We start from the raw sequence: 13,010 nt of genomic DNA, 5'->3' as shown, positions 1-13,010 counted from the left end.
CACGCAGGTGTCTTCTCATTGCCTTAAAAAGACTCGTTTTCTCAGAAACTGGATATCTATGAAGGTTAGGACACAATCTAATGCCCAGTTCAAATATTCAGGAGTAAGGCTGAATTTTTAACTTCCTCAACTGAACTTACATAAAGCTGCAAAGTCTGGTTCCCTGTGCTGTCCCATGCATCCTCCTTCAAAGTGAAATATGTCATCTCTGAAACTCCCTTTAACTTTATGACTGTCATTCAGCAACCATGATGTCTTAAGTTAAATCAACTCACACTTCATAATATTCTTCATGAATCTCATTGCAACTGCTGTGAAACAGGACACTTTATATTGAAGGAGAAAGCTTCAACTTGGACATTAACAGGGTCATACAAAAAAAAAAAAAAAACAGGGGTGCCTGGGTGGCTCAGTCGGTTGAGTGTCCAACTTCAGCTCAGGTCAGGATCTCACAGTTCATGGGTTTGAGCCCTACATCATCGGGCTCTGTGCTGACAGCTCAGAGCCTGGAGCCTACTTTGGATTCTGTGTCTCCCTCTCTCTCTGCCCCTCCCCTGCTCGTACTGTCTCTGTCTGTCTCTCAAAAAAATGAATAAATGTTAAAAAGAAACCAAATGTTTATTATAGGACGAAGCGATCAATCCTCACTTATGCATCGTGTACTTATTGTGTACCCAGGTCAGCATTACACTGCACCAAGAGAGATGTAACAAAAAAGGGGGATGTCAACCCTTCTTCCTGCTTTAAGAGAGCCCATACTCTAGCTGGGATGAAAATATGAAGGAGTTTAATTTTAGGAAGCATAAGAAGAACAGGTTGTTCCATTCACACTCCCAAGTGCCAAGATGCTCAGAGCGAGACAGAGGACTAGAGGGAGATAATCCACAGTCCAGTTTACAGGGCTGGCTGCGAGCCCCTCATTTGGGGTGAGTCAGGCATGAGGCAAGAGTCAGCAATGAATTACCGGAGAGAGCAGCACAAATGACCAATATTGGGAATGGAGGTGATGTCACCACTGATTTGACACATATTAGGAGGATAATTAAGGAAACATTGTTAACAACTTTACACCAATAAATCTGACAACTGACATGAAATGGACAAATTCATCAAAAGAAAAATTACCCAAGCTTAGTCGAGAAGAAATAGATAATTAGATGGCCTCACTGGTGAATTCTACCAAATACTTAAGGGGAAAATACCAATTCTACACAAATTCTTCCATAACACTAAAAAGGAAAAAAATCCTCCCCAACTCATTCTGTGAGGCCAGCTTTATACCCTGATACAAAAATCTGACAAAGTATGCTAACTAACTTAATTTTAAATAAATAAATTTTTTATAAATCAGACAAACACATTCAAAAAGAGTGGGCACCTGGGCAGTTCAGTCAGTTAAGCATCCAACTCTTGATTTCAGCTCAGGCCATGATCTCACGGTTTCTGAGTTTGAGCCCCACGTCACGCTCTGGGTTGACAGTGCAGAGCCTGCTTGGGATTCTCTCTCTCTCTCTCTCTCTCTCTCTCTCTCTCTCTCTCTCTCTGCCCTTGCTCCCCCCACTTCAAAATAAATAAATAAACTTTTTTTAAAAAAGACATTTGAGGGGCGCCTGGGTGGCGCAGTCGGTTAAGCGTCCGACTTCAGCCAGGTCACGATCTCGCGGTCCGGGAGTTCGAGCCCGGCGTCGGGCTCTGGGCTGATGGCTCAGAGCCTGGAGCCTGTTTCTGATTCTGTGTCTCCCTCTCTCTCTGCCCCTCCCCCGTTCATGCTCTGTCTCTCTCTGTCCCAAAAAAAATAAATAAAAAAACGTTGAAAAAAAAAAAAGACATTTGAAAAGAAAATTACAGACCAATGTTTTGTAATCATAGACACAAAATTTTAAACAAAATTTTAGCACACCAAATAAAACAATATATTGGGGTGCCTGGGTGGATCAGTTAAGCATCTGACTTCAGCTCAGGTCATGATCTCAAGTCCCACATGGTGTGGAACCTGCTTGGAATTCTCTCTCTCTCTCTCTCTCTCTCTCTGCCCCTTCATGTACTCACTCTTTCTCCCAAAATAAACTTTAAAATAATACAATATCTTAAAAGGATAATACATCATGAGAGCTAGGGTCTATTCCAGGAATGTAGGGCTGGTTTAACATTTGAAAACCAATGTTATTTCACCATGTTAACAAATGAAAAGGAAAAAAATGATATGATCATTTCAATAGAGTCAGAAAAAAGCATTTTAAAAATGTCAACACTGATTTCTAACAAAAACTCTCAGCAAACAAGGAACAGAATAAAAATTCCTCAACCTGATAATAGACATCTATGGAAAATCACAGCTAACACCATACTTAATGGTGAAAGACTGAATGCTTTCTCCATGACATCAGAAACAAGACAGGGATTTCTACTCTTACCACTTCTATTAAATACTGCACTGGAGAGGCTCCTGCGTGGCTCAGTCAGTTAAGCATCCAACTTCGGCTCAGGCCATGATCTCAGTTTGTGAGTGCAAGCCCTGCATCTGGTTCTGTGTTGACAGCTCGGAGCCTGGAGCCTGCTTCGGATTCTGTGTCTCCCTCTCTCTCTCTGCCGCTCCCCTATGCACACTCTGTCTCTCTGTCTCTCCAAAACAAAATAAATATTAAAAAAATACTGCACTGGAGGTTCTAGCCTACAAATCTGAAAATGAAATTAAGAAAACAATTCCACTTACAATAGCATCAAAAATATGAAATATTGAGATAACTCTGACAAAAGGTATGTAACACTTGCACACAGAAAACTACAAAACATTGCTGAGAAAAATTAAAGACATAAATAAACAGACATGTATAGTTTGCTTATAGATCAGAAGACTCAATATTGATAAGATATTAATTCTACCCAGAATGGTCTATACATTCAACACAATCCAGTCAAAATCCCAGCAGGATGTGTTAACTTTTGGCTTTTGGGTTTGCTGGTTTTATCTCATCTTGTTTTTTTATAGAAACTGACAAGCAAAATCTAAAATTCATCTGGAAGTGCTAAGGACTGAAAATAGCCAAAAGAGCTTTGAAAAAGAACTAAGTTGGAGGGCTAACACCACCTGATTTTTTTAAGTTTATTTATTTATTTTGAAAGAGAGAGAGAGAGAGAGAGAGAGGTGGGGGGCAGAAACAGAGGGAGAGAGAGAATCCCAAGCAGGCTCCTGAATGTCAGTGCAGAGCCCCATGCAGGGCTTGATCTTATGACCATGAGATCATGGCATGAATCAAAATAAAGAGTTGGATGCTTTAGGGACACCTGGATGGCTCAGTCAGTTGAGCATCCAACTTTGGCTCAAGTCATCCTGTGGTTCATGAGTTTGAGCCCTACATCGGGCCCGCTGCAGTCAGCCTGTCAGCACAGAGCCCACTTCCAATCCTCTGTCTCCCTCTCCCTGCCCCTCCTCCACTTGTGCTCTCCCAAAAATAAATAAATATAAGAAGTAGCGGGTGCCTGGGTGGCTCAGTCGGTTGGGCATCCAACTTCGGCTCAGGTCATGATCTCAAGGCTCGTAAGTTGGAGCCCCACATGGCTCTGTGCTGACAGCTCAGAGCCTGGAGCCTGCTTCAGATTCTATATCTCCCTCTCTCTCTGCCCCATCTCTGCTCGTGCGTGCTCTCGCTCTCTCTCTCGCTCTCTCTCTCTCTCTTAAAAATAAACACTAAAAAAAATTTTTAAGAGTTGGATGCTTTAACCGACGGAGCCAACCACACCCCCATCACCCGATTTTTTAATTGAAGTATAGGTGACATACAATGTTATATTAGTTTCAGGTGTACCACATAGTGAATCAATAATTCTATACATTACACAAGGCTCACCATGATAAGTGTATCTACCATGTGTCACCACGCAAAGTTATTACAATATTGTTGACTACATTCCCTATGCTGTACTTTTTATCCCCTGGCTTATTCATTTTATAACTGGAAGTATGTACCTCTTAGTCCCTCAGAATTCATATATTGAAACCCTAATCCCAACGTGATGGTATTTGGAGGTAGTAGGCCTGTGGGAGGTAAATAGATAACGAGGGTGGAGCCTTCATGAGTGGGATCAGTGCTCCTATAAAAGAGGCCAGACACCTAGCTCGCACTCTTTCTGCCATGTGAGGGTACAAGGAGAAGTCGGCAGTCTATGACCCAGAAGACAGTTCTCACCAGAATCTGACCATGCTGGCACTCTACTCTGGGACTTCCAGCTTCTGGAACTCTGAGAAATAAATATTGTTGCTTAAGCTACCCAGTCTATGATCACTTGTTATAACAGCCGGAGGGGACCAAGACACTTACTCCAAAGTTTCCACCTGCCTGGCGGGCCAAGACTTCGTTGGGCTCTCCATTGTGGTTCTACCTCTGCCTCTGCCCAGCTCCATTTCTGTCCCCTTCCTTTCACAGGTGTTGGTCCTTAATAAATATCTTACCACCAACTGTTTCCAGAGAATGCACCATGGGACACCTGCCTTCATTCTATACTTTTTGAAAACTACTTTAACAGAGATTTCACAGGCAGTATAGGAACGTTACAAGCAAGAGCCCCTGGATAGGACAAATAATCAGCTCTGTAATAAGGGCTGTGTGAGGTCAATTGATATCTTTACTGTTATCTCAAGCAAAACTTATTTTCTTGGTTCCTTTCCTTGGGAACATGGGGAGGCATGTGTAGATGGAAAACTACTTGGAAGAATGTAAAGGAAAGAGAACACCTCAGTAACATTGTAAAATACCTTGTGCTCCTTCTGGGTCTTCCCTTCTCCCTTTTGGCACCCACCCCCGTGCACCCTCCACCTCCTCCTCCATTAACCATGTGACCTTTCACTGTGACCTGGGCCCCCAGCAAACCTCCAGGATCTTGTCCCCCATAAAACTCCCCTGCCTACCAAAAGTGACCCATTCTTCATTACCCCTGTGGGTCACGTCCCATTAGACACGTGCAAAGTAAGTGACTCATTAATCCAATAAACCAGGATATTAACAGCTGCTCATAGCAATATAAACAGTCCCATTCTTATGCATTCTCCAGAAGAATATAATGTGGGGACTCTAGAGCCAGTAGGGCAGACAGTCATAAATAAAGGCAATTACACAAATAATGGCTTTTCAGCAGTCACTTTGATACAGAGAGATCAGAGTGGGATTCTAAGAAACAGCAAACACGTATATTCACAATGGTTCATGACAAGCACCACACTGAGGTTATGGCCCTCAGCGGCTAGAGTGACCTGGGCTACTCCAGGGGCTGGAATGGTGAGGGGACCTGAGTGGAGAGTAAGTCTGCTCCAGCCCCCTTCTTACCAAGTTCTTCGAGTTCTGACTCTTGTATCCCAAGGCACTTTCTGATAAGTAACTGACTTAAATAGACTGTATTTCCAGTCTGCCCTTGTCCTAGAAAAACCGGCTTCAGGTAAACGACAGGATCCTGATTAAAACAAACAGGAAGCATTCAGAAATCTTGACAGAAAGGAAAGTTGAATATTGAACCCCGGGCAGATGGAGCCCTTCCTCTGTGTCATGACCCATATTAACACAGCCAGAGAAAGTTATCAGGAAGAATACTTTCTCCATGGGTTATCAGTTTGATCAAGAGTTAGGTTCATTTGTGTGTGCTTGCGCTCAGTTTTAGGGTTTGCTTTTTCCTCCCATACTTTCACGTTTACTTTTAGTTTTTGACTATGTAGCTTCCCCCATTTTACTATGCATCACAAGAGGAAATGTTGGAAATATAATGTTGTGAGCACAAGTGTTTCCTGTTGCATTTAGATGAAGATTTATGCTGCATTTTAAAATTAGATTGCAGTATGGTTTCCACATAATCCTGGCTCTGGGTCCTTAACGTATTTCTGGAATTAACAGCCAGAAGAAAACGCACATGGGAAAATATTTGATCGCAAAAGCACCACCTGCTGGGAGACTGGGCTTGTAAGGAGCCCTGTTCTGTGGTCCTGGGGTCAGGGGCCATTCACCATGCAGGATTTCTGCTTAATAAAGTGACTTCTGTGAAATGTCCCTAAATCCCAGACCCGAAGATTCAAATTTTAGCAATGGAGAGAATGAATGAATGGTTGCACTGCAAGAATAAAGGCGAGGAGACAGGGGCATCTGCTGGGCTTGCGACTTGAGTTTAGGATGAAAGGGGCACACACGAGGTGTCAGCCCCCAACGCCGGTGCACTAAAAGGCAGAACATGCCTACGAGCAGCGATCTGTGAATTTTACTACAGGAGTACCATCTTCAACCCCTCTGACAAGTTAACACTGAGGCACGGAGACCGAATCCAAACCTCTTCACATCACGAAAGCCTCACCGCCACATCCCGGAACTCTAGCCAAGCAACCACTGCGCCTGCGCCAAACCAGCGGCCAATAGGAGCTCGGCGCGCGATCAGGGACAGGGCTCACGCCCCTTCTGCGCACAGGAAAAGCCTGAGATTGGTGAGAGCTTGCGTTTACCAATCAGATCACAAAACAAGCCTTGAGGCCCACTCCCTTCTCCCCGATCCAATCGCTTGGCCCTGCCCCCGCAAGCCACTGATTTAAAGTCAAAGAACCAAAATGGGTGGAGCTGAAGAAGAAGCTGTGACTGAAACCCGGGAAAGGTGGAGTTCTCAGTCCTATAGCGGGTGCTTACCTGGGACTTGGATGGGAACCGGGAGGATGGGCAGGGGCTGCGGACGGTGAAGGTAGTGCCACTCCTGCCTCCATCGGGGGCTTGGGCAGAAACCCCTTGCACGGGGGTGGTAGCAGCCCTTATGGCCTCCGCAGCCCACACAATGGTTTGTTCCAAAATAGACGCCCCCTACCCAGTGGTACCTCCCAGAGCCGACTGTTCCATCTCTACTTCCTGATAAGGGTATATCTTGGGAGGACGGTCCCATTTTGTATTATTTATCCTTATTTCCTGTAAGCCCCCTAGTGGTATGACCAAGGAGGTATCTATGGAAATACCCTGTAAACCATTTCTCTTCCTTCTCCCACTCCCCAGTGGACCCTTCCGTCCCCCGTCTCCTCCGCCTTCAACACACACTCCACCCGGACGTCCCCCAAATGGACCGTCCCAGGCCCTAACCCGGAAGATTTTGCAGAGAGCAAAGGCCAAGGGACCCATCTCCTTGCTTCAAAGTTCCCAATCCAGGAGAGGGCTGAAGATGTCGGTTATTGGACAGCATTGAGGCAACGTCTGTGAAGATACAAACTGGAAACCTCCTCCACTGCAATGTCAGTTCCACCAAAGCAGGAACATGGGACTTTTAGTTCCTTGATGTCTCCCCAGTGCCTACAGCAGCGTCCATCATTTATTAGCCACTCTTTAGGTGTTTGTTCAGTGAGTGACTCCTTTGACTCAGCAATTCCACTTGTAAGATTATGTGCCAAAGAAACACACGTGTGCACAAGGATGGTACGAACAAACTGGGCGGGGGGGGGGGGGGGGGGATACTCTAAATGACCGCTTGTAGCCAATGATTTGCAGAGTAACATTAATGACTGTTATATCACAGATCTGGACATGATACAGAATGTATGTACCTGCAAGGGCGAGTGGGAGCGCCTTCTACAGGGAAAAACAGGTAGAATGTGCACTTGGGCCGAAAAAGGACGCAACTCCAAGAGGCTACTGCCTGATCCCTGTTGAAGGAATGGGGGCTGGGCTTTGCTTACCTCAGTTCTGACTCCATATCACTCTCAGGGCTGTCCCAGATGAGTGGCCTTAGGAAGGACTGGCTCTGGCCTGGGAGAGAATGAGCCACCACTTTTAGCTTTAGTCATTCATTCACATATGCAATGGGCTGACATTTACTTTTATTATTTGAATGAAGATACAGTAATAGGCTCATCCAGAATGACGTTGAGAAGAATCCCCAGATCCTAATAGTCTGTGGGGAGTCAGGGCTCATGGGTCCACCTTCATGGGGCCCAGAGTGAGGCCCTGACATTCAGCTGGCCTTTGCATGGCAGGGAAAGGGAGTTCCATGATAGTTTGGGAAGAGCCCCTTGGGAGCCACAAGGAAATCTTGGAGCCTGGGGCCATATTAACCGGAGTGCCATCCAGAACAGAGGAGGGGAAAGGTTTCCTGCGAAAGGATGGGGTCTTAACCCTAGGACCACGCTTTAAGAAAGATGAAAGGAGGGGCGCCTGTGTGGCTCAGTCGGTTGAGCGTCGGACTTCGGCTCAGGTCACGATCTCGCAGTTGGTGAGTTCGAGCCCCACGTCAGGCTCTGTGCTGACAGCTCGGAGCCTAGAGCCTGCTTTGGAGTCTGTCTCCCTCTCTCTGCCCCTTTCCCGCTCATGCTCTGTCTCTGTCTCTCAAAAAATGAATAAACGTTAAAAAAATTATAAAAAAAGAAAGATGAAAGAAAATATATACAATAAACTTTGGAGGGTAGTGCTATTACCATCTTTGCTTCACCATTATGTCTTCTTCCCCTGCGTCCCTTGAACTTCCATGGTCTGTACTTGTAATTCAATGCTTAAGATATTAAGCATTTATTGAACATTTATTATATGTCAGAACCTGTTCTATATTCTTTACAAATAAAGAGGCGCTTGGGTGGCTCAGTCGGGTAAGCATCCGACTTCAGCTCACTTCATGATCTCACGGCTTGTGGGTTTGAGCCCCACATTGGGCTCTGTGCTGACAGCCTGGAGCCTCCTTCCGATTCTGTGTCTCCATCTCTGCCCCTCCCCAGTTTATGCTCTGCTTCTCTCTCTCTCTCTCTCTCTCTCTCTCTCTCTCTCTCTCTCTCTGTCTCAAAAATAAATAAACATTAAAAATTTTTAATAAATTCTTTACAAATATTAACTCATGTAATACTCCTTACAACAATCTAATGTGATAGATAAGGTTGTTTTCTCCATTTTACAAATGAGGCACCTGAGAAACAGGTTTAGTAACCTGCCAGAGGTAACACAGCTGGGAAATCATGAAGCCAGGATTCAAATGAAAGCCATCTGGATCCAGAGTTCCATTCTCATAGCCACATACTGCAGCGCCTTTCCATTTCTTTTTGTTATGCTTGTATGTATGTGTCAGCCTCCTGCACCAGACTGTGTGACACCTGAAGGTTTGTATGATGCCTGTGGGACTGCCAGGTTCCCAGCAATCAGGATGTACCTGACGTGTGGGCATCCTTGAGCAGATGTTCAGTTGGTGGCTAACCCCTCCCCCTTGCATCTTGAAGCAAGAATCCAGAGTACCTTCAGTGTGGGCACCAATGGGGAGTGAGCCTCTGTGCACCTGACCCCAGAAAGATCCTTCTGGGCAACTGAGAGGCTGAAGGGCCAGGACCCCATTCAGACTAATACAGTCATCTCAAATAAGTTCAAATTACTTTTGTTCTTCAATGAAATATCTTGAAAAGATTCTATCACTACGCAACACTAAAAACAATATATTTCCACAAAGATAACTATAAAAATAAACCATGGAAAATCCCATATTTTATCAAATCTAAAATGCCCTCTTTTCACATATCAACATACCAAAAATCAGGACTTCATCTTACAGTCACTGAGATAAGAAGGCATTGGGTCATAGTTAATTAGCAGCATTCTTTCTTTCTTCAGTATTACCTAAAATGGAAGTGTGAGACACAATCTATAGTATCTGAGATTCGATGAGATACGGTAAAAAACATCATGAAAATTTTAAATTTTAAATTAAAAAAGTAACTTTCTTTTAGATAATCATAGATCTATTTGATTTGCAGGGTCCTAAGCACTTCTTTTTTTCCCAGCTTTACTGAGATATAGTTAGAATACAACATCATATAAGTTTAAGGTATACAACATAAAGATCTGATATATGTATATATTGCTAAATGATCACCACAGTAAGTTTTGTTAACATACATCACCTCACACAGTTACAATTTTTTTCTTGTCATGAGAATTTTTAAGATCTAATCTCTTTTTATTTTTTAATGTTTATTTTTGAGAGAGACAGAGAGAGAGAGCATGAGCAGGGGAGGAGCAGAGAGAGAGGAAGACACAGAATCTGAAGCAGGCTCCAGGCTTCAAGCTGTCGGCACAGAGCCTGATGCAGGGCTGGAACTCACCAACCAGGAGATCATGACCTGAGCCAATGTCAGATGCCTAACTGAGCCACCCAGGTGCCCCTAAGATCTAATCTCTTAACAACTTTCTTTTTTTAATGTTTATTTATTTGAGAAAGAGAGAGAGAGGGAGAGAGAGAGAGACAGTATGTAACCTGGGAGGGGCAGAGAGAGACAGAGACAGAGAATCTGTGAAGCAGGACAGAGGATCTGAAGCAGGCTCTGTGCTGTCAGCAGAGAACTGTGAGATCATGACCTGGGCTGAAGTTTGACCCTTTACTGACTGAAACACCCAGGTGCTCCTCTTAACAACTTTCAAATACACAATACAGTAGTGTTAACTATAGTCACTATGCTATACAGTAGACCTCCAGAACTTACGTATCTTATAACTGGATGTTTGTACTTTTAACCCCCTTCACCCATTCTCCAGCCCCCAATTCCCCACCACTGGTAACCACCAATTTGTTCTCTGTTTCTATGAGTTTGCTTTTTTTAGATTCCACATAGAAGTGAGATCATACAGTATGAGTCTTCCTCTGTCTGACTTATTTCACTTAGCATAATGTCCTCTGGAGGCATCCATGTTATTGCAAATGGCAAGATTTCCCTCTTTTTTATGGCTGATCCCAAGCACTTCTTAGGCGCCATCTCACTTAATCCTCACTAGGCCCCCTTAGAAGAAAACCCTGTCACGGATGAGGATACTCGGGTCCAGACAAGACAGATGACAGACTCAAGTTGCCCAGATGCCTTGGGGCACAGCCGGCCAGAGGCCAAAGCCCATGAGGACAGCCACTGGAGCACTCCTGCAATCATGCTCCCTCAGTACCCCCCAGGGTACCTTCTCCTTGTTTACAGACCCAACCTTGCACAGCATCATCCCACCTCCTGATGGGACAATAATCCCAGCTCATCGTCTCAGAAAACCTTCCCTTTACCCCAGCCCTGGGGAATTACCCTGGACCCCCCAGTCCAGGGCTGGAGTTACACTTGGATCCTGGAGGATTTTTGGTTCCTCCCTAACAAGGACTTTATGACAGACCCCTGCATGGTGGCAGGAAGATCTTTGTCCTACACAATGTTGTGCACTTGCAGGAAGTGGAAAGTCCCTGGGTGGGTCCTCTGAGGTAGAGCTGGTGTGCTGGTTGACAGGACAAAAATGGGATATAACTAAGGCCCTGTGACTAGGGCTGAGGGAGGGGGCTAAAGAGGCTCCTGGGAAGGGCTCCTGGGTGGCTCAGTCAGTTAAGTGTATGACTTCGGCTCAGATCATGATCCCACATTTCGTGAGTTCAAGCCCTGCGTTGGACTCTGTGCTGATAGCCCGGAGCCTGGAGCCTGTTTTGGATTCTGTGTCAGTGTCTCCCTCCTTCTCTGCCCCTCCCTCACTTGCATTCTCTCTCTTTCTTTCAAATAAACATAAATTTTTTTTTAACGTTTATTTATTTTTGAGACAGAGAGAGGCAGAGCATGAACCGGGGAGGGTCAGAGAGAGAGGGAGACACAGAATCGGAAGCAGGCTCCAGGCTCTGGGCCATCATCAGCCCAGAGCCTGACGCGGGGCTCGAACTCACGGACCGCGAGATCGTGACCTGAGCTGAAGTCCGACGCTTAACCGACTGAGCCACCCAGGCGCCCCAATAATTTTTTTTTTAATGGCTCCTGTGTAGCAGGATTCTCGCACAGAGGGACGCGACATCCAATTTCTTCTTTCCAGGAAGCATCTTTATTCGTGCCAGCCCAGGATCAGTGTACTAAGATCCCAAAAAGGCTGAGCCCCGAACACAGTGGGGTATAGCCTTTTATGCAATTTATACTTTTTGGTCTCCCATATATGGTGACACATATAGTCTGATTGGACACAGTGCAAATTATAGAGTCGTGTCAGGGAGTTGATTGGGCCATGCTGTATGTCATCTTCCTTTGTTTTTTTGTTGTTTTTTTTTGGGGGGGGGGGGGACAGAGAGAGACAGAGCATGAACGGGGGAGGGGCAGAGAGAGAGAGGGAGACACAGAATCGGAAACAGGCTCCAGGCTCGGAGCCATCAGCCCAGAGCCTGACGCGGGGCTCGAACTCACGGACCGTGAGATCGTGACCTGGCCGAAGTCGGATGCTTAACCGACTGCGCCACCCAGGCGCCCCTCATCTTCCTTTGTTTTGAGAAGACTTCCACCACATTCCTTAGGGAGGGGTTCTACCACACCTGGGAGGGGAAGGGGACACCTGGTGGCTGGCAAGTATTGATTAAGGAACAGATATGTTGAGGGATCCAGAAGTCCTGGTCTAGACACCTACACCATTCACACTCTGCTGCTCACCCCCCACCCCAGATGCCCACAGAAGACTGTCACTCTCCCTGGCTGCCTCCTGCTCACCCTCAAAAACTGAAGCTACTTTAATGGGGGAACAAAGCTATAGGCGTTTCTACACTAGCTGTGGAGCTCTGTGTAAGGCATCCCCCACGTGTGTTGAGGGTCATAATCTCCTGAATTATGTAGATACATAGGTCCTTAGTTGTGTAGGTTAAGCCACAAATATAAGACACTATGGTCTGTGTGTGCACCCACATGTATGGGAGGGAGAGGAAGAGGGAGGAGAGAAAGAGAGTCTGAGACACACAGAGAAAGGTGGAAGGCAAATACCCTCTTTGTAGGTCCAGTAATGATAGTGATTTGGCCACTAGCAGACCCTAAAATCCATCCTACAGTTCTAGATTCATAAAGGATCCACTTTAAGGGGGCCTCCCCTGACCCCTCTAAGGATCACAGTCGTAACTTGAGGCAGTCGCTAAAGGCACAGACTATAGAGAAAGCCTGTCTTCTAACCCTGGCTCCTCCACTACTTCCCATCTGCATGACATTGGGCAAATCATACGACCTTGCTGGGCCTCAGACTCTCACTTGGAAAATGAGGGTGATGGCACCTATAATC

General features: G+C 45.5%; 1 long non-coding RNA gene across 4 annotated transcripts in view; it reads right to left on the bottom strand.

Annotated features, from left to right (window-relative positions):
* LOC102901835 overlaps nt 1–6,823 on the bottom strand; it is a 151,270-nt gene extending 144,447 nt beyond the window's left edge. Inside the window, exon 1 of one of the 4 annotated variants that reach the window (XR_002739784.2) lies at nt 6,654–6,823. This is a non-coding gene — a long non-coding RNA (uncharacterized LOC102901835). The remainder of the gene's footprint in view (nt 1–6,653) is intronic. The other 3 variants (XR_002739785.2, XR_002739788.2, XR_002739786.2) reach the window with 3 other exon arrangements.
* Between the last annotated feature and the right edge of the window lie 6,187 nt (nt 6,824–13,010).

This window comes from Felis catus, chromosome X (genome assembly GCF_018350175.1).
Source record: "Felis catus isolate Fca126 chromosome X, F.catus_Fca126_mat1.0, whole genome shotgun sequence".
NCBI classification, from domain to species: Eukaryota; Metazoa; Chordata; class Mammalia; order Carnivora; family Felidae; genus Felis; species Felis catus.
The sequence above is the reverse complement of the archived record's forward strand: the minus strand, read 5'-3'. Positions and strand labels throughout refer to the sequence as shown.